The sequence below is a fragment of the Sceloporus occidentalis genome, unplaced genomic scaffold (genome assembly GCF_023333645.1).
Source record: "Sceloporus occidentalis isolate IW3139 unplaced genomic scaffold, rSceOcc1.0.p SCAF_1, whole genome shotgun sequence".
In the NCBI taxonomy this organism is placed as follows: Eukaryota; Metazoa; Chordata; class Lepidosauria; order Squamata; family Phrynosomatidae; genus Sceloporus; species Sceloporus occidentalis.
This window is the reverse complement of record NW_028316981.1, coordinates 156,828,752-156,850,001: the sequence shown is the minus strand read 5'-3', so window position 1 is coordinate 156,850,001 and position 21,250 is coordinate 156,828,752. Positions and strand designations below refer to the sequence as shown.

At 41.0% G+C, this 21,250-nt stretch overlaps 1 pseudogene; it reads right to left on the bottom strand.

The window, feature by feature from the left end:
• Positions 1-2,137: 2,137 nt before the first annotated feature.
• Positions 2,138-2,242, bottom strand: LOC149322486 (U4 spliceosomal RNA; annotated as a pseudogene).
• Positions 2,243-21,250: the final 19,008 nt, after the last annotated feature.

Sequence of the window (21,250 nt, the reverse complement as noted above, 5' to 3'; positions counted from 1 at the left end):
TTGGAGGCTTGATAGGCATCTTTAGTTGTGTGTTCCTTCATGCCAGTGGGTTAGACCAGATGGCCATTGTGGTCCTTTCCAACTATGTGATTCTATGATTCTGCATCAGGAGGGCTACATTTCTCACAGTCTTGTTTTGCAGGGATAAATCCTTCACGCAATGCTTATAAATGGGCACATTAGGGTCACAAATTGTGCTGTTTTCTATAGCAACTATATTTCCATTATCCTACTTCCACTTCTTCTTCACCTGGATCAGCAGATCATAAGATTAATAAATACCTCACAGAACTACTGAGTATACTGCCATGGCACTGCAGGAAGTAAAGGGAATCTACATTTATTGTAATGTACACACTTTTTCTTGGCTTGCTGTGTGGCACTGTGTTAATTATTTCAGCATAATATTCAGGTTTTTATAATTCAAGTCAAGGAAGCCAAAAGCTTTAGCTTGATTCCTCCCACCTTTCTGATTATCTTTCACTAATTGAATTGCACTTGTTTTCCAGGTTTTAATTTTCTCATTTCTTACCAAGAGCTTCACTCTGTAATGAACTCATCTTTTTTTCAAAAATGTCAATTTCTTTCATCCATGAAGAAATTTGAAAATTTGGGCAAATACTTTCAAAGTTTAATAAAGCACTGTTCCTCATTTACACTGGGGCAGCATTTAGCCACCTGTCTGTACTGCCCCTATGTTGTACCTACCTCCCATACAAGTGTTAAAGATGAGGAGTTACTCAGGAAAAAGAGAGGTATGGTAATAGTGGCAGTTAGTGTCTTCTATGTTACTGGAGCAGTGAGTTATCCAAGGTGCTGAACATTTTGATGGGAAAAGTTTAGTATTTTAGGTAGCTAATTAAAGTCAAGACAAAACCTTGAACCCCACTGGCATGGCAGCCACCAGCTATCACTGGTGAGAAATTCTTATTCCAGTAGCATGGACATGTTTGAACACACAGGGATTGAAAGGCAAACTTTTTAGAGTTAGACACTCAAATCCCCAGGCCTGGATGGCTGAATAACCTTGGAGGGCCGGCCCCATGCTTGCTGAACCCAATGTCACATACAGTTTTTTTTCATTTTTGGGGAGGGGGGATATTGGCTATGATGCTTCACACACCACTTCCAGTCAGCTTTTCATTCAGGTCCTTTTTATAGATATATATACTTTATTTTTAAAAAACAAAACAAATATTTTTATATAAAAATCCAGAAAGATAATTAATATTGTGGTCGTATATAAGTATAACCTACATAAAATAATATTGAAAAATGTCTTTTACATAGTATCCCATATATATACAATATATAATAATTCACATTAATTATCCATTCCAGATGATGTCGCACTTATCCCGTCCTTCTCCTGCCCCAAAGTGGCATGGCTCCATCAATTTATATTAATGGAAACTCATGTTAATGCAATGACAAGGCCACTGATGGGAAAAGGACTGGATAAGCATGGATGCAATAAGGATGGGGTAAGATCGAGAGTGAACTCTCCCTTAATCTATATAGTCAAATATATTCATACCACTTTCTATCACATTCATTTCTTTTAAATGTAACTTAAAAATAAATTCTCAGGCTTTCTCTAATTCTCACTCTCAGATTTATGAAGAAATTTGCAAACTTTCAAAAGGTCTTTGAACAAAAGAACCAAATGGAATTCTCACATATTTCTGCCTCTAAGCAGCCACTGAAATGTCTGCACTACAAGGTTATGGTATGTGTATATTTAACATAGCGATCCATCACATTTTATAGGATTGCAGTACAACTAGCAAGCCTGTATCATGTATACTGAAATTTGGCAATGTATAGTCTTGTTGCAAGGGATAGCCACATTAATCACTGATTGTTGTTGCTTTTTTTAAAAGGTAAGTGCAAAACATTCACTTCTTCGCTGGAAAGAAAGAAATGAGGACTAGCTTTCTGAAAGAAAACTATTTAAAATTTTCTAAGGAAATGTTCAGAAATGGATCATCATCATCATCATCATCATCATCATCATCATCATCATCATCATCATATTTATTTATATCCTGCTTTCCTCTCAGTACAGGGACTCAAAGCGGCCAACAAATTTTAAAACAATCTACATTAAAACAGTATAAAACCTTAAAAATACAAAGTTTAGGAAACAATTAAACAATTAAAACAATGAAAACATTACAATTAGCAATAATTGTGCCTTGGATTAACCTCATTGACTACGATACTCCCACGGCACAAAGAAATGGATCAAACATTGTTGCAGGTGAAGGGGAAAGCTTTGCTGCAGTTTGCCAGTGTTGTTTTTTGTTTGCTTTAGCTTTAAAGGGGGCAATGGCATCACTAGTCAGGTGCAGGGGGGTTCAGCCTGCACTAGATGACAGCTCAGAAGCGGGGTGACACCTGTTTGGCTCTCCTCCTGCTGTGAGGTGTGCTGCTCCTAAGCCTACCTTTTTTCTCTGCTCCTTTGGCTCTCTCGACAAGGAAGAAGCCAAGGCAGCAGAAGAGGAGGAGGGGCAGCACACATCCCTTCCATCACCTCCTACTGCCAGACAGCCCTGGGTGGATGCAGCTGGGCAAGTGAGTGAGGCAGCAGGAGACCATGGTAGGCATGGTAGGCAACTGCCATCTGACAACCCTTTCTCAGTCTGTCCTGGTGAAGGATGGAGGGGGGTGCAGGTGAGAGGAAAAGCAGGCAGACAAGAGGTGAGTGCACCCCTCCTGGCTTTGCCACCTCCAGGTTCCCTCTTCAGGAGGAAGCCCAGTTGTGGCAAAGCAGAAGGGAAGGTTGAACCACTTCTAGCTTTGCCCCCTCCAGGCTCCCTCCTCAGGAGGAAGCTGCAGAGTTGGTGAAGCATAAGGGGAGAGTGCACCCCTCCTGGCTTCACTGCCACTTGGCTCCTTCCTCATGAGGATGCTCAGTGGCAGCAAAGGAGAAGGGGTGAATGCTCCCACTTCATCCTCCTTGCTGGCTCACCTGCCTGCCCCCCCTCCCCAATCCTGGGTGAGCGGGCAGCTGAACTAGCAAGTTGGGGAAGTGGAGAGGCTGCTTTCACTCCACAGGCAGGGTCCCCAAACCTGAGGATGCCACTGAAAGGGGTTTGTTTTATTTTGCTTTAAGGAGGAGTGTCATCTGCTCAAACGGTGCAACTGTAAAAGCATGTGGAGACCAGCAGTGATCAATTAAGAGGATGGTAACAATAAATACTTTTTCATGTCATATGTTGCATAGTGCACATGATATTCAGAGATGGGGGCATCACTCCCTCCGAATAATAATTTCCCCCCCCCCAATTAATTTGGACATTGAGAAACTGAAGAGTGTCCAAAGGAGGACAACTAAAATGGTGAAGGGTCTGGAAACCATGCCCTATGAGGAACAACTTAGGGAGCTGGGGATGTTTAGCCTGGAGAAGAGAAGGTTAAGAGGTGATATGATAGCCCTGTTAAATACTTGAAGGGATGTCATATTGAAGAGGGAGCAAGCTTGCTTTCTGCTGCTGCAGAGAACAGGACCCAGAACAATGGATGCAAACTGCAGGAAAAGAGATTCCACCTCAACATTAGGAGGAACTTCCTGACAGTAAGGGCTGTTCGACAGTGGAACAAACTCCCTCGGAGTGTGGTGGAGTCTCTCTCCTTGGAAGTCTTTAAACAGAGGCTGGATGGCCATCTGTCGGGGATGCTTTGATTGAGAGTCCCTGCATGGCAGGGGGTTGGACTGGATGGTCCTTGGAGTCTCTTCCAACTCTACGATTCTGTTATTCTATTTTTTTCTTCATTCTCTAAATTTCTTGAATTTCAGAGAATAAAACATTGACAAGCACTCATATATAGAATGTTTATATTTGCTGTGTTTCAATTCACTTGGTACCTTTGCTTGCTCCTTGCATTGGAGGCATAAACTGTATTTGTAACTGCTGAACTGAAGTTTTGGACTAGTTAGATTTAGGGATGGGATGAAAATTTCATTGTGGGACATAATTCTCATTTGTAAAACAAGACCCTTAATTTCTGCTGCATAGCTAATCCCCTGTCCTCTATGTTCCTTCTGGTATGAGCAAATCAAGTCTTGCATACTGTTACTGGGATATGCAGGCATAATTCATTCTTACCCTCGTGTATATCTTTTTTTATTTGATATTGAGGGTAGTATTCCCTTCCTCCCTCTGCACTGGCCGAAGATCCCCCTCAATTTACCATTGATTTCCTGCAGCCTTCCACAGCAATTCTGGTGGCAGGGTGTGGGGTGTGTGTTACAGAGGTGTCTGGTTATGTCCCTGAAGTCAAATGTGAAATGATTACATCATTTGCTTACAACTGCAGTGGATTTTAACCTTTGCTCCTCCAGGTGTTTCGGACTTCAACTACCAGAAGTCCCAACTACCTTGGTCAGCAGTCAGGAATTCTGGGAACTTCCAAAACATCTTGAGGACTAAAAGTTGGTAACCACTGTGTCTTGAGGAATCCATCAGATCCCAAGTAGACAATACAATAATTTCTTAGCCAGCTATGGGGACATAACCAGACATTTCTCCAGTCCCTCCTCTCTCCACCAGCCATAGAAAACTGTGGCTCTATAGTACACTGGGGGCCAGCGAATGGTCAACTGTAGCCTAATTCAGTTTGAGCCATACAGTATTCTGTCCTCAATATGCTGGCAGGAAGGAATCCTCTCTCTCAAACTCTGCAGTATATGTCTTTTGAAAGTTTATGCTAATGTAGATGAAAGCAAGTCTCTGCATGCAAATAAACAAGATTCCCATCCATGATCTAGTTGCATACAGAGATGGCTTGAAAAAGCAGTAACTGGAGGGATGGATTTATTCTCCTTTCTCTGTCCAATGACTATTGCATTGTAAAGAAGACCACTGTGCTCAGCTGTAAATGTGCTTATTGCCACAACAGCAGTGCTGCCTCAGAGAAAGGCATCGGGCTCATGCAGAGCATAGGACTAAAACTAAAGACACATCAGTCAATTGTGCTGCACAGTGTTCATCTGAAAAAGCTCTCAGGTTCAATCATGATTAAAAAAATAGAAAGAAATAGTTACAATTTGGTAGTTACAATTGCAAATAGAAATAAGCATATGTACGCATGTGCATGTTTGTACCTTTCTCTATCTCTTTCTTCTTGGGGTAAGCATTGCAGTAGCAACCATTTTCATAACACAAAGCACATCAAAATGTTTTCACGAACAAATATTCTTAGGAAACTAAAAATCCCAAGGAAGAGACTTTTTAAAAAAATCAAAGTGAAAATTCAATTTTTAAAGAACATTATCATAAGCTTTATAATGAAGTTTGCTCTTCATGTATTCTTCCAGGAGGCCCTAGCCCTCCATGTAATCTGTATTCTCTGAGTGTGCCTTAGCTGTCTCTATAAGAACTTTCTTTGTTAATCACAGTTGTTTACATGACATCTTTCATCCAATGATGTGGCAGCAGTTTACAAACAATCCTTATTAATGGAGCTGTGAATCTCCCTACCACTTTGAAGAACAGCTCATTAATCATGGAGGGACAGGTAAAGGGAGGTACCAGGAGGAGACAGGCTGTAAAATGGCTTTCAAATGTAGGGTTTGACAGAGTTTCTCTCAATCCCTCCCCCAGTGGGTTGGTAGTATCTTCCTTTTTCATCTATTATTTTGTAGCAACACCCCCTCCCTTTCCTCCTCTCCCATAAAACAGATCAAACAAAACAATTTGCTCCTCCTGTAAGAATCAGTGTGAAGAGATAGGTTAATGAGTGATGTCAGAAATAATTGAAACGCAAAGCAGAAATAACTGTAAATGACACAATGCAATCCCACATTACTGAAATGTGTGGCTGGAATCCTCTTGGTGATTTATGTCAGCATAACCAAGAGTTTGAAGAGGGTACTTTTAAAATGTTATTCAAGGAGGTATTTATACCTCCTTGCACAGTTCTTCACTGAGCTGCAGAATGGCAGTTGGATGATACCACAATTGGCCATGTGGGAATCAAGTGTTCCTTTCTATGGCCATCACCCTCCTGCAATATAAATACGGGGTTTCAGGACCTCTGCATAATTAAGCTGGAGGAACCTTGCACTCTGCCTGCATCAAAGATGACATTAGCCTACATCCAGTGGAAAAGGCAACAGATCTACCCTACCAAACCCTGGACTGTCATCAGTATGGCATGCTGCTTTTCACCTATCTCCCTTGTAATAACTATGGACAGTGTATGATTTCCTTGCTCTTATCTCAGTTTGTTGGCTGCTGCCTCTCTGGACAAAGAAACTTAACATGTGATGAAATTGCAGCACACATTAAACATCTATATATCTTATAAGAAAAACAAACAAACCCAGATATTTGTGATAGCATCATGGATAGATTGGGATACAGTGCAATAGATAAGCCAAGCTGAAGAAACAAGTGTGTCCAAGACTAGAGTTCTGTCAACCTCCCCACACGTTGTGCATTAGGGGAGGCTATACATGTATAGATAGCTATGTATCCAAAAGAGCTACACCAGATGAGGAAGAATCCCAGGAATCACCTGCTCTCCATGCTGGAGAATAGCTGTGTGAATGGTTGAATCTGTGGATGAGCCATTCCATGGACACAGAGGGATGACTGTATACTATATCATCAATACTTGTGTGCTCCCAATACAGGGCATAACCACTGATGCTGCCTTTCTCTTCTTAGACATGTTCAAGAGATCTTGTAACCAGGGACTTAACTTTAATATTCAGGTATGTGCCAATAGTAGCTTTATGTGGAAGACATTGATTATTAGGACAGCACTGCATGATGGGCTGAGCTCCTGTCACTAGTCCCAGCTTCTGCCAACCTAGCAGTCTGAAAGCATGAAAATGCAAGTAGATAGATAGGTACCACTTCAGTACCTATATCTGGTGCAGTTATGCTGGCCACATGACCACCAGAGCAGTCCTCTACACTTGGTTATGACTAGACATTCACGTCAAGGGACTACCTTTACCTTTACCTTTTTAACAAGGTGTTACTGCTATTAGAAATGAAAACTGGATCTTAAACATGTTTGCTGTCAAGCTCCTTTACTGTAAATTTGTTAATTGTCAAGTAATGTTATAAATCTGTTTAATTATTTTATATGTGAGGGTGTGGGTGTGTGTTGACTTTTACCTCCAAAGACTTTTCAGAAGGGACTTAAGGGCCACTCCTAAGGGGAATAGAACTGATCTGTTTTGCAATATTACAGCCTCAAGAGGACCACAAAAGACACCAACCTGCTGGGAAGAACTGTGAGATTTGCCTCAAGGGCTTGTTCTTTGAATTTTATACTTATGCTGAAACATAAATTGTACTGTTAAATGCAGCCACTGGATTGCTAAAGGCATTGTTAATTTCTAAAATGTAATGTAAGTGAAGCACACAAAGAAAATAATTAATTGTTAGAAATTGTTATTTGTTGTTTGTGTTTATGTGTAGGGGAAATGCTAATACAGCCATGGATATTGGTGTGTGTGTGTGTGTGTTCCACTGTCTCATCTGAATGAACACTGCCTAACTGTTATTGACTACACTAACATTTTGGTTACACTAAGATTTTGACTACATGCCATTAAGGGATGGATGAACTTCCTTAGTGCTGTTCCCTTCACCCCTCACCTCACCTGAATTAGAGTTATGTAAAATTAATTTTGGTGTTTGAAACATGTACAACAGATGTGGCTAACTTTAGAGGCTGGGGGTATGTGCATTGGAACCTAAGAACACCCCTCCCAACAACCCCTTGAAAATTTTTTTTTGCTCCAAGTGGCTTCTTAAGATTGTCAGAGACATTTTGGGGCTCCTCCAGGCCACTTCCTGTAAACATATTGTTTTTTAAAAAGGCATCATTGTTGCTGACTTATGGCATTCCTAGGGCAAACGGATCATGTCATTTTGGGGGGGTCTAAGAATGTCTGACTTGCCCAAGCAGGAAATTGAGTAGTAGTTCAGTGCTCAAACCAGTACACTACACTCACTCTCAAATGACCCTGCTAGGGCATAAGATGGCAACATTCCACCATGCCCCCCAGAGGGCATTTGAGGACAAATAATAATAATAATAATAATAATAATAATAATAATAATAATTTTCTTTTAATTTTTTTTGTCCCCTGGGAGGCCCTGAAAACACTCCTAAGAGCTGCATTCATCCCATACACTGCATTTTGCTGACCACGATGTACAATTTACCGGAGCTGTCAGTTTGCTTGGAACTTTTGAATTCTTTCCCCTCTCATTTGCATTACAAAGGCAGTTTTGCACATTAGTGTTTTCAATGCACGTAAAACAATCTTGCAACATGATAGCCCTCTATACAATCGCATGAAGTATTTGTTTTCTCAGCCCTTGGTTATAATGTGTATGCACACACCCCTAAATATATATTAAAGAATCTCAATACTGTGCACAAATCACAAAGGACAACATTTGGGAACAAGAATAGCAGAAGTACCAAAGACCCTTTTTGTATTTGTTTCACATTTGTTTCAAAACTGATTAATGTAGATTCTCTGATTTAGGTTGAAATTAAGGAAGAGACATTAGAAACAGTCCCATAGTCAGTGAGGCAGAAAGATGAGACTAGGACTGCTGCCACACTGCAGAATTAATGTAGTTTGATGTTGATTTAACTGGCATGGCTCAGTGCTATGGGATCATCAAATTTGTTGTTGTTGTGGCACTAGTACTCTGTGATAGAGAAGGCTAAATATCTCACAGAACTATGAATCTCATAATTTCATATCATTGAACCATTTTAGCTAAAGCAGTGTCAAATTACATTAATTTCACAGTGTAGATGGAGTCCTATGTATCTCCACCTCTCCCCCATGTGTAATCTGGTGAATGCATCTGTGCAATGCATATCCCTCCTGCTTAATCTCACACAACTCCAAATAGAAGCCATACCCATTTATTTTGCATTTTAATTCTGTGTGTGGTTTTGATGAGTATCATGGTGACACTGAGACTTGGATCAGGCAGCCTAAATGGAAAATGATTCTTGGAATTATCAACAAAAGATCTTAATTGAAGAGAAATTTCTAGGAAAGAGAAAAGATGAGGCATGTTAGCCACTTGATGAAGAGAGAGAGGGGTGGAGAGAGCAGTGGCATCACAAGAGTTGGCATCACCTGTTGAGGTGTCACCCCCCCCCCCCCTGCATTGACCTCCTCCCATACCACACCATACAAAAATCTTAGTACTGTTTTTATTACTGTTACTCATAAATTGAAATTCCTGTATATCACTGAATGTAATGATAATAGTTGTGACATAAGCAACTAGCAAAATTAAAATTATATTTTTAAATTACAGTGGAGATTATCACATGGAGGAGCAAAGCAGATTGCTTGGATCCTTAACCCATGGTATTCACATGACTGGAGGGAAAGATTGTCACTTCCCCGAATGTCTATCCCATTCCCCTATCTATAAAGAATAATGGACCAGTCATTTGGTATTAACAGGAGTTTCCATTAATACCAAATGACAGGTCCATTACTCTTTATGCACAGGAGAAGAATGGGATAAGCACATGGGGGTTTGATAATCTTCCCCCCAATCGCCAGAATATCACAGGTTAAGTTGCTCCCATCTGATAATCTCCAATATCATATGTAGAGCCTAAATGTATTTACAAGTTCATAGTTTCATGTGATTAAGGGGAAATTTTGGTAATATGTGATGTTTTTAAAGAAAATGTAAAAAGAATTTAAAAATAAAAAAAAAATTAAAATCTTAAAAAATAGGGCCTCTTTTCTCCTCCCATTGAGCCTTGCTTATTCACACTATCTTGGCTGCATTTTAAAGGGACATATGTTGCAGCCCCAATCTGCCTGGAACCCAGCTCAAATAGGAGTGGAAAAGATCCTCTCTCTCACTCTGACTGTTATGCATGCGGCCTTTAAGAACACTCTTCAGACATTCAGCCAATCACCAGTCATTCTTAACATTCCTATAGATCCTATCCTTATAATGTACTATATATTGCATACATAACCATACTTTACCTTAATTTCTTAATAAGACAACTCCTGCTGCCCCAAAAGGTCAGCCATCCATTACAGCTGGTCAATAAAATAATTTGATTCCAAAGTCAACCAGGACATGTTTATACATGTCTACTGAGAGGTATGTCCCACTGGGGTCTAGTAAGCAAGGGATTGCAGACAATGTGGAATGTTTAACTGTTTTTTTTCTTCAGGTTGCTGTTTCCACTCAGTCCTCTCAGTTCACAGGATGCATAAACCTTTGCTTCAATTTGTTATTAAGTCTGGAATTAGATAGAGACATTCCCCTTTAAAAGAATGCAATATTTTGAAAAGCATGCTGAAGTTGAGGCAAAACAAAAAGGAGAGACAGGGCTTGTCCCCTGGCAATGGCAGTCACAGCTTTAGTTTGTAAACATTGTCACCATGAGATACAGGACACGAGGAAAACATTCCCTGGGGAACTTTTTTTAAAAAAAACCCTACTTTACTCAACATGAAGAAACAGAGCTCCATTATGCTATGTATCAACAATATGTTTGCCAACAGACTTTATTAACCTATTAAATCAGCAAGATAGAATAACTACTTTGCTCTCTTTAATTTAAAACAATAAAACTAAAATAATAAAATTGCAACTTCGTAATGTAGCCTTCTGTTGGATGAGAACAGAAGTTTCATTCCAGTCTTATAATTCCTTCTGGTATTAATATAGCATTGTTTACATCCCCTGTGTTTAAATCAATGTTCCATTTTGGAATCACTTACATATGCGGCATAATTAACATGTTAGAGCCTGTGTTGTTCATGTTGTTTAAGTCAATAAAAAAGGTGCAGAAGCCAGAACATGTGCAGGGAAAACAACAACAAACAATAGCAAAGTGCCACAAGGAAATAAGAATTAACACTGTGTCTGCCGTACCAAATGCCACGCTAACAGTAATGGGAATTATATTCCCCAAATACCCTAAAAGCACCAGGTCCCACCTGATCTTGTTAAGTACTTGGAGAACACCAATTTATACCAGATGTTGTAGGCAGTGGCATCACTATGGGGTGCATTGGCATGGACCTGTTGGAAGAAACATATGCATTCTCTTGCCCTTCACCATATAGATAGAGTTTCCTATTTAGGTCCTTCTCTCTTTAAGACACAGGGGCTATACAGATGGTCACGAAGGGGTGGCAAGACAACACCTCGTTCTGCCCCGAATTGGTGCCATGGCAAACGCATACCACGGCACTGATCTGGCCTCTGCAGAGCACAAAAAGGAGCTGGTTTTTCCCTTTTGCACAGCACCGGGCCACCATGAGTAAATAGGTGACTTGATAATGCCCCTTTTGCACAGCACCATTTGGGCACTGCGCCAAAGGGTCATCATCATGGCACACACCATCTGAATGGGTGCGTACCAAGATGGCACCTGGACAGTGCAGTGAGGGCTTTGAGCATGGGAACACTCAGCCCTCACCCTGCCCGCAGGATGGCGCTTTTCACCGTCTGTAGTGGGCCTAACTGTCTTTATCTCAAGAGAGTTTGTATGTGTCTCTAGCTTGCCTACTAGTCTTATGAAGGAATAGAAAGCATGCTTTTGCAGATGACAAAAAGTTAGGAGGAATAGCTAATACCCCAGAAGACAGGATCAAAATTCATAATTACCTTAATATATTAGAAATCTGGGGCAAAACTAACAAAAGGAACTTCAGCAGGGAGAAATTTAAGATACTACACTTAGGTAGAAAAACATTAAATGTATACATATAGGATGGGGGATACCTGGCTTAAGGAGGTTACATGTGAAAGGGATCTAGGAGTCCAAGTAGACCACAGGTTGGACAAGAGTCAACAGTGTGACGCAGCAGCCAGAAAGGCCAATGATATTTTAGGCTGCATCAATAGAAGGATAGTGTCTAAATCAAGGGAAGTAACAGTGCCACTCTATTCTGCTTTGGTCAGGCATCACCTGAAATACTGTGTCCAGTTCTGGGCACCACAATTCAAAAAGGATGTTGACAAATTGGAGTGTGTCCAAAGGAGGGCCACCAGATGGTGAAGGTCCTGGAAACCATTCCTTATGAGGAAAGGCTGAGGGAGCTGGATATGTTTAGCCTGGAAAAGAGATGTTTAAGAGGTGATATGATAGCCCTGTTTAAGTATTTGAAGGGGTGTCACATTGAGGATGGAGCTAGCTTATTTTCTGCTGCTCTAGATACTAGGACACGGAACAATGGATCCAAGCTACAGGAAAAGAGATTCCACCTTCACAGTAGGAGGAACCTCCTGACAGTAAGAGCTGTTCATCAGTGGAACACATTCCCTGGGAGTGTGTTGGAGTCTACTTCTTTGGAGGTCTTTAGACAGAGGCTGGATGGCCATCTGTCAGGGATGCTTTGATTGTGAGTTCCTGCATGGCAGAATGGGGTTGGACTGGATGGCCCTTGTGGTGTCTTCCAACCCTATGATTCTATTATTCTATGATTCTTATATCTCCCTGTCTCTCAATCTTCCTGCCATATATAACTATCTTTAGTTAGAAAAGGGTTTTGGTTTGTTATGTATATACAGTATTTATTAAAGCAATTATTACTTGTCTGAATTAGTCTTTATTTTTAGGAAAGCATATTAAAATATAATCTGAACAACACTTCTGCTGTACTGCTAGTGAAAGCTGGACTCTGAGAGGTTTGACTTTCATACCTGCTTATTTTTTTCCCCTTTAAAAGTGTTAACACCCTGGGAAACTCAAATTACACCACACAGGACCACACTGGGTGCCATCCCAGAAGAGGGTGTAACCTGGGGGGATAGTACACACTGGGAGGAGTGGGCATCTTCCTTCTGGGTCCTATGTGGCAATGGTCACATGGTACTTGGAGGCCAGGGGGCTGCTCAGAGGATTGAGTGCATCCCTGACCTTGCTGCAGTGGCACCATTCTACACATTACAGCAGTGATGTGGGGGGAGTGCCCATTTGGCCCTGGTCCTGGAAGCTTCTCATACGGGGTGACACCACTGGCTGTAGGCTACCTTTTAGAGGAAGGAACTGGCAAAACCTCCTATATTATAGAGGAAGGAACTGGCAAAACTCAGAGTATACCTTGCATAAGAAAGCACTGTGAAATTAATGGGGCCACCATGAGTCAATAGGTGACCTGAAGGCACATACATACCAAGAAAGATGTTGTTAGACTGCAACTCCTAACATTCTTCCCCATTGGCTATGTTGACTAGAGTTTCTGGGAGCAGCAGTCAAAAAATAGTTGGCTTACAAAACAAGCCTTATGAGAAATGAATGAAAGAGTTGGGTTTTTTCTTTAACTGGAAAAGAGGAGACTGACATCTGATAGCCATCTTTACCTCTCTCAAGTGGAAGATGGTGTGGGCTTGTTTTAGCTTCTCCAGAGGACAGGACCACAATCTCTGGGAAAGTTCCCACTAACATTTAGTCAGTCTCCTTTCTTCTAATGGTGAAAACTGACTGACAATGGAATAGGTACCTTAGAAGGTGATAGATTCTCATTCATTGGAAATTTTTGAAAAGATGTTAGATGGGTACTTTAGTGGTTAATTTCTGTATGGGCAGAAGGTTGGGCTAGATGACCCCTGGAGTTACTCCAATCTTTATTAATCTGTACTTCTGTGATGCATTCTCTGTGGTGACATCTCAAAAATCTAATGTATTTTGAGTGAAGGGGAGAAGTCATTGGTTGCTGATCACTTCCTAAGAAAAGCCAGACCATGCTGCCCATGATAGGAAGCTTGCTTATAAGGAAGGCTTTAGAATATTTTTTTAGAATGTTTATTCGCATTCTATATGTAATTGTGTTTTAACTACAGCAAGCTGCAAGAGCTGAGGGACCCAGTTGGAGATGATCTTGGGGAAACGGAAGGGCTTAGCATCCAGTGGATCCAAAGCAGTCCTATTCTTGCCCTACTCAAAATTAGCACCCCATTTCAGGGCCTACCATAGATCGGAACACCACAAGTTACAGGTTGAGGTTGGTTTCTGGAATGGACACCCCATCACCACCAGTGCATCTCCTCTTTGCTGGTGGAGGGGTACCTTTGATGCTTTCAAACCTCTTCTAGATGAATGTGTAAGGGAATTATGATTGTTCTTTTATTGATAAGCCTCCGAAACCATTGCCACCAATTATTTATATTAGTTAATGTGCTCCAGTATTCAGTCAAATGATCTCCAAATTCTCTTACAATATGTGATAACAAAGCAATCTGTTCATCTCTTGCTGGCCAAGAGAGATGCTGAGGGAACAGGATGTGAAAATCTCTTCCTAGTTCTATAATATTCCTGCTTCCCTAAAACCATTATTACAGGCCTGTGACAAAATCAAGAAAAGTGTGCTTCCAGGGAGCATGGAATGTCACCAGGGATGAGGTCTTCCCTCACACTGACCATAAATGGGTATGGCTTCTATTTGGAGTTTAGAAATATTGTTCTTTCAGACTATAACACCCAGAATCCCCACTCCAACATGGCCAGTGCTGGTATGAATCTAAAGATGTTGGCCAGAGAGGTTGAGGCTGGGATGCAGAAACCTATTGCCCTGCATGCTCTTCTTTCCTGTTGTTACCATTCTCCTTATGGACTTTGTTGCAATCACAGACAAGACAGCACATAGATATGAGTACATACACACATACTCTGGTGCAGTGTGTGTCTAGATATTACTGCATGATGTTACCAGTCAAAGTTACAAATATGTCAACTGCTGTGGATCAGTCACAAACAGAAAATACTCCCAAAGTGATATAGAGTTACAGTGAAAATAATATTCATGTTGACCTGGGAGTAAGACCTCACTGAAATCTGTAGGATTTATTTCAGAATAAGCATTTAGTCCAGGATCTTGCATGGCCCACCAAGTGTAGTAGTTTTGCATGTGGAACTGTGGTACAGCTTCCCATTCAATACCCTACAAATTTAGTATAGAGCCACTGTAATAAGTGGCTAGTGGAGAGCAGGGAGGAGCAAGGAAATGACTGCATTATCTGCTGAGGACTGCTAAGGTCTTTCAGAGACTGACTTACACATATATATACCTGTAACAGGATGACAGCCAGAGACTCCATCTGTAATTGCATTTCCTCCTTTTCACACTCATCTCCAAGGTCAAAAGACATTTTCTATTCCCTTTGCCTGCTAGGAGTTTAAGGGGAGCTGAAGCAAGAATGATCAAATCCATCTCAACTATGACTCAGTCTAGAAAGCAAGTTGGAGAATATATTGTGAAAAGGGTATGGCTATCATCTTTTCTATCTCCAATAATATCAGAGATTTTTTTTACAGTCAGTTTGCTGACTTCCTATCTATATACCAAAAAGAAGGTGGCAAGCTTAGTAGCAGCTGGTGGTTGACTTGCCAGTGATGCTGTGAATCTCCTCCGGATCATAATCTGAATTTTAAATAAGCTGTCGTTGGTGCTGAACTGTACCTCTCAGAAGTTTAGCACTTTGGATTGCTCCTTTAAAATCCAGAGTGGATTCATACCCTCCCCCCCCCCAACATGTACACACAGATGTACTTTGGCCATATCATCAGAAGATGGAACTCCCTAGAAAAGACAATAAGGTAGAAAGTGGTAGGAAAAGAGGAAGACCACTTTTCAGATGGATAGACTCAGTCAAGGAATAGATTTAGTCAAGGAAGCTATGGATCTGAGTCTGCAAGACACGAGCAGGGTAGTTAAAGATAGGGTGACTTGTGTGTCTCCCATTCATGGGCTGGCCATAAGTTGAAGTTGACTTGATGGCACTTAACAACAACAATTGACCAAAAAAGAAGCCCCACTGAACACACATGAAGGGCTTATCTCTGTGGATTGCACTGCAAAATGTATAACACGTTTAGGACTGCATTACAAGGATGAAATCCTAAACACACTTCCCTGTGAATTAGCCTTATTAGAACCAGTGTGGTTCTGTCTATGACTCTGGAGATGAGAGTGTGAATCTCTACTGAGCCATGGGCATCCATTGGGTGACCTTAGGCAAATCACACTTTCTCAGATTCAAGAAGGCAAAGGTAAACCCCCTCTGAACAAATCTTGACAAGAAAATAGGTTCGCCTTGGGGTTGGCATAAGTTGGAAATTATTTAGGGATACACAACAACAAATTCCTTATTAAATGTAATCAGCCTTGTGTCTGAATAAATAGATGTCACATTGCATTGCGTCTAGTGTATGCATTTGGGAGTAACGTTTATATCTACTTCCTCAGTACTGAATACTATATGACAGCAGGTTCACATTTCAAAGGGAATTCTATGAAATGCCAGTAAAGAACATGAGAAATTATAGAGAAATTTAGAGTCAAAGTGGTGTAGCAAACTTTGTTAAGCACTGAAATATCCCATTTTCCCCCTTAGTTGTCAAAGGAAGCATATGATAAATTGTGTACAAAATATTTAAAATGCGCCAAATAAAGTTGACTTCTCTCTTTTGGTTATGAAATCAATAGGTACAAAGAAGATTCTCAAAATTATATTTGTTGCTTTGTTTCTTAACTCAGAATGGTGGCAACTGGTACTGAGAGGGCAAGGAGGAAATTTGCTAAGCATCAATTGCTAATAAAAATATAAATGCAGAATGCTGAAAAGGTCACAGTGTGTGAAGTGCTATATGCTATACTTCATAGAATGCATTAAGCATTTCATTTCTGATAACTCATTCCAAAGACCAAGGTTTTAATGAAACTGAGCCAGAGTGAAAAGCATTTTAAAGAAAGGGGTGGTGGGAGCGGAGAAGAAATACATGCTGCAGAAAATAAAATTACTATATAGCTTAATTTAGATATTCTTTTGTATTAGAATTTCTGGTGTAGTAGCATGATTTGAAAAACTCAACATTCTTTATCCTTCATGGAGAAATGGAGGTGATGTGTTGTCCAGGCAGCACTCTGCTCCCTCATCTCTGTCCCCTGCTTCAGGACTCCCCTTCCTCCTGTGGGGTCTCCCTTGATGTGACCATGTAGTGATTTGGGAAGGTCAGGGGCAGTGGACTATCTTTCTTTAGCATCTGGCTATGTTCCTATAACTCAAGGGTGGCAAAGTGCAGCCTGTGGGCCAAAAGCAGCTCCCAGGGCAAATTTTATAGCTTCTGGGGGCCCCAGGGGTCAAAAGAGTATTTTTCTAAGTGGACAAACAACAACAAAATCATCCACCAATGTCATCACTGTGCACTCAGTGATAGTGATGTAGCCCTCCACCATAGTAAAGGCCCTCATGAACCCAAATGCAACATTCCTTTTTCGGTTAAAAATGGGGAATGTACTGGTGGGTGCTTCCACACATCAGGAAAGTGGCTTTCCTCCACACTCTGTGCTGATGGTTTACTTGATTACCTTGGTTTAACCTAATTTCTGGGCTCATTTATACCCAGTGCCCTCATGCCTTTTTCTGCAATCAGCTGATACAGAAGTCTCATCCTACTTCCCAACCGTTGCCTGCCCTGCTTTTATTATCAGAACAGTCACAGATATGACATCATAAGACCATAAGGACTTGCCCCCTGGTCTCTCAGACTTTGGCCTTGCCGCTGTAGCAACCCTACTCATCAGATGGTGTTGGAATTCCCTCCCAGAAGGCCCAGCCAGTGTGGCAAATGATCAGGAAACCTGAGGACTGAAATTCAATCACATCTGGGTACTCAAATATCAACATCATTGATATAGATCAATATTCTCTGTACTGACTGGCCATAATTTTACTACAGACCATCCAGAAATGGGACTAGGTTCTTGTGTGCCAATTACTGTATCTGTGTAGAAACATAGTGGATTCCTTCATGATGTGAGGCAATGCCACCAATACTATCCAATCAGCAGAGGGTTTAGAGGTCTGGGGGCCACTTACTTTCCAGGGCAAAACCATCCCCCAAGTTTAGTATAACTTGTGTTCTTGTGTGCAGAATAAGGCCTTCCATTCTGCTGCCCTGGGTTGCTGGGAATGCCTGGGATGTCTAACCTGATCTGAGGATGTGCCAATACTGAACATGGTCATTCTACAGGGGACCTCATCTGCAAGATTGTCTGAACATGCATTCCAAAGCAATTAGGACAAAATACTACTACTACTACAAATGATATTTATTTATTTATTACACTCTTTTCATCAAAGAGTGGAACATCAGACACATCAAAGACAGAGACAATAAAACGTAATACTATAAATATGTATAAAATTCCCAACATCACACCAGCCACTACGCATCTCAGCACCTTCAGGCACAACTCAGCAACTTAATCTTGTCAATCAAAGAGAAAGGGCTTCAACTCTTTATGAAAATGGGTGAGATCCTCCCCCAGCCACAGGTTCAAAGGAAGACTGTTCCACAGATGGGGAACCAGATCCTGAAAAGCTTACAGTTTTGATAGAGCTGTGCACGACCCTTTGCCTGTTAAATTCCTAAATCCTAAATTCCTAGACAGTGCATACTATGCTATCCAAGCTGCTATGTATAGAGGGAGATTAGATTGCAAAGTCCTAAATATAGGAACCAACAATTTGAAATGGGTCCTAGCCCAAACTGGTAGCCAGTGATATGCATAAAGCTAAATACATCTAAGAAAAAGCAGGAATGGAAAAGAAATGAAGCACTTAACTGTGCTTTGAGGAAATAGGTCCCCCAAGGTTCTTTCTCACCATGTTTGGGGTGGGGGGAAGGGGACTTTGAGAAGATGGTCCTCCATTTTTGTAGCATTGTAATAACCACTTTGACGTTCCTGTTTTAGTGGAGTTTAGGAAATCAAAATGAAAGTATAAGGAAAGTTGTGTTCTGGGACATGATTATGCTGCAAGGTGCACTAGGCTTGATCTTCAAGCTACAGAACAACCAGCTACATGGTGCTTGGATGCAGCTACAGAATAAAGAGATCCCACTCACTTAAGGCAGTCTAAGTTCAAGAAAAGTTATCTGATGAACAGAAGTGTATTCAACAAGAAAGGTCACTTCTTGGATATCATGGCTTCCTGAAGTCTCATCAGCTCCATTCTCATCGTCTGAGCATGGGATTTTTAAAAAAAATTGCTAAAGTAAGAAAGTTTTCTGAAGCCACAGTGTTACTTTGTCACTCTCCAATGTGACTACAATGTCATTTTCACCTACCTAGATGTGTGGCCACGGCTCTTCAGCATCAGGTGGTAATCCAGACCAGGAAGCAGCCAGACTCTGGAAAGCTGCACACTGGAGCAAACTTGGAATAGCTTAGTCCTACTGCAATAAGTATGTGAGTGATGCTTGAGTTTTAATTGAAGTTGGAAATCACATGTGAGAAATGTCAAGCTTTGAATGGTAACCTATATCAACATCAGGTTATGGCCACTTGTTTGTATGGTGTTAGTTAAGGAACACATACACACAAAGCAGCTATCCAAATGACTCACACATCCATTTTTCTGATGCTATCTGTAACATGTTACACTTTAATTGATGGATGGGTGCTGTTATAACTACACAATTATATTTTAAAGGATTTCTTTTAAAATGTAAGAGATGGCTTGCATTACATTTTATGAATTGTTAAGCAAAGATTATTCTCACCACCTCTACATTTTCTTCCCTTTCCTTATTCCTATGTCTGGTATGCTCTGGTCTTATCTATGAGGAAGGCAAAGGCATTTGGGAGTTCTTAGTTAAGAAAATGAATACGGGACATGTTAGAAACATATCAGTTATGGATGGTATGAAGAGATTGAATAGCAAAATGCAGAGTTGTAGAGCATCTAAAATGATCCCATGTGAAATACATGGCATTTCTAAGTCAGGCTGAGGACATCTCCCATATGAAAGAGACTCTGGAGAGTTTCAGTCAAAGACAATACTGAACTAAGTGGACCATTGGTCTAAACATAAGCAGTTTCCAATGTTCCTAAAAGATATCCAGGAACAGACATATTAGGCAGTCAATACAGGCTGCAAGAAGGAGGAGGAGGAGGAACACTGATATGGGGTAGGTGCTGGGAAATGTGAGAGACAGTGACAGTTGGGAAATGTGAAAGATTACTCTCAAGCAGAGTAATCAAATTGACAAAGCAGAAGCTAAACAACAACCAGCCCCATGTCCATCACCATAGACATAGGATTTAGCAGAGAAAGCAACAAGTTTGGTCTGCTGTGTAAAGCATATCAAATAGTTTTACTTATAAGGGTTTACCAATAATCAAAAATATTATTTGTGGCAGGGGCGTAGCCAAGGGGGGGTTCTTGGGGTCTGGACCCCCTTCCATTAGAAAAACGAATGGTGTATGCTGCTGCGCCGCCGCACCCAAGCCCCATTATAATGGTGGCACTTAGTCTGGACTCCTCCCTTCCTAAAATCCTAGCTACGTCCCTGTTTGTGGTAATCTGCAAACATACGCACTAGCAATTAGCAAGCACAGGCATGGAAAGTTGTTGACTCTGATAGTAGATTAATTACGGGTACTTCTCGTAATGATTGCATAACAACGGTTTTAAAATCCCTTCACTGGCTGCCAATTAGTTTCCAGGCAAGGTGCAAGGTGTTGGTGATTACCTTTAAAGCCCTACATGGCTTGGGTCCAAAATACTTAAGGGAACACCTTCTTCCGTACTGTCTGTCCCGCACTCTAAGGTCCTCAGGGAAGAATCTACTTCAGCCAAAAAAACTAGACTAACCTCAGTTACCCAGAGGGCCTTCTCCACCGCTGCTCCGAAAATATGAAATGACCTGCCGAAGGAGATCCGCCACATTTCTACTCTTACAGCCTTTAAGAAGGCTCTTAAGACAGATCTCTTTAGGCAGGCCTTCCCTTCCTAGTTCCTCTCCCGGTTTACTGTGACTTACGTCGCTCTGTCCACCAATTCATCTCTTAAATTTAATGAGAACAATTAAATTAAAATTAAATAAAATTCTTGCCTCGAGAAGAAGAACTCTCCCTCCATACCAACTGTCACCATCAGACCTGGAAGGGAGTGAAAAAGACAGGCCCAGTTCCATCAGGTCTAGCTGTGAATTCTGTGACTTATGCCACTCTCTTTTATCTTATTTTATTGTATTCTCTGTATTTTTATTGCTGTAACCCACCTGGATTCCTTGTGATTGGGCGGGCTATAAATTATTATTATTATTATTATTATTATTATTATTATTATTATTATTATTATTGATGAGTGTCAGGCACCAAGAGAAAAAAAAAGGCTAGTGGCTTGTGAGAAAAGAAGCAGTTGGGGATACTGTTAAGGAGAGGGCAGACAAATCTCTTGGCACAGGGAGTTT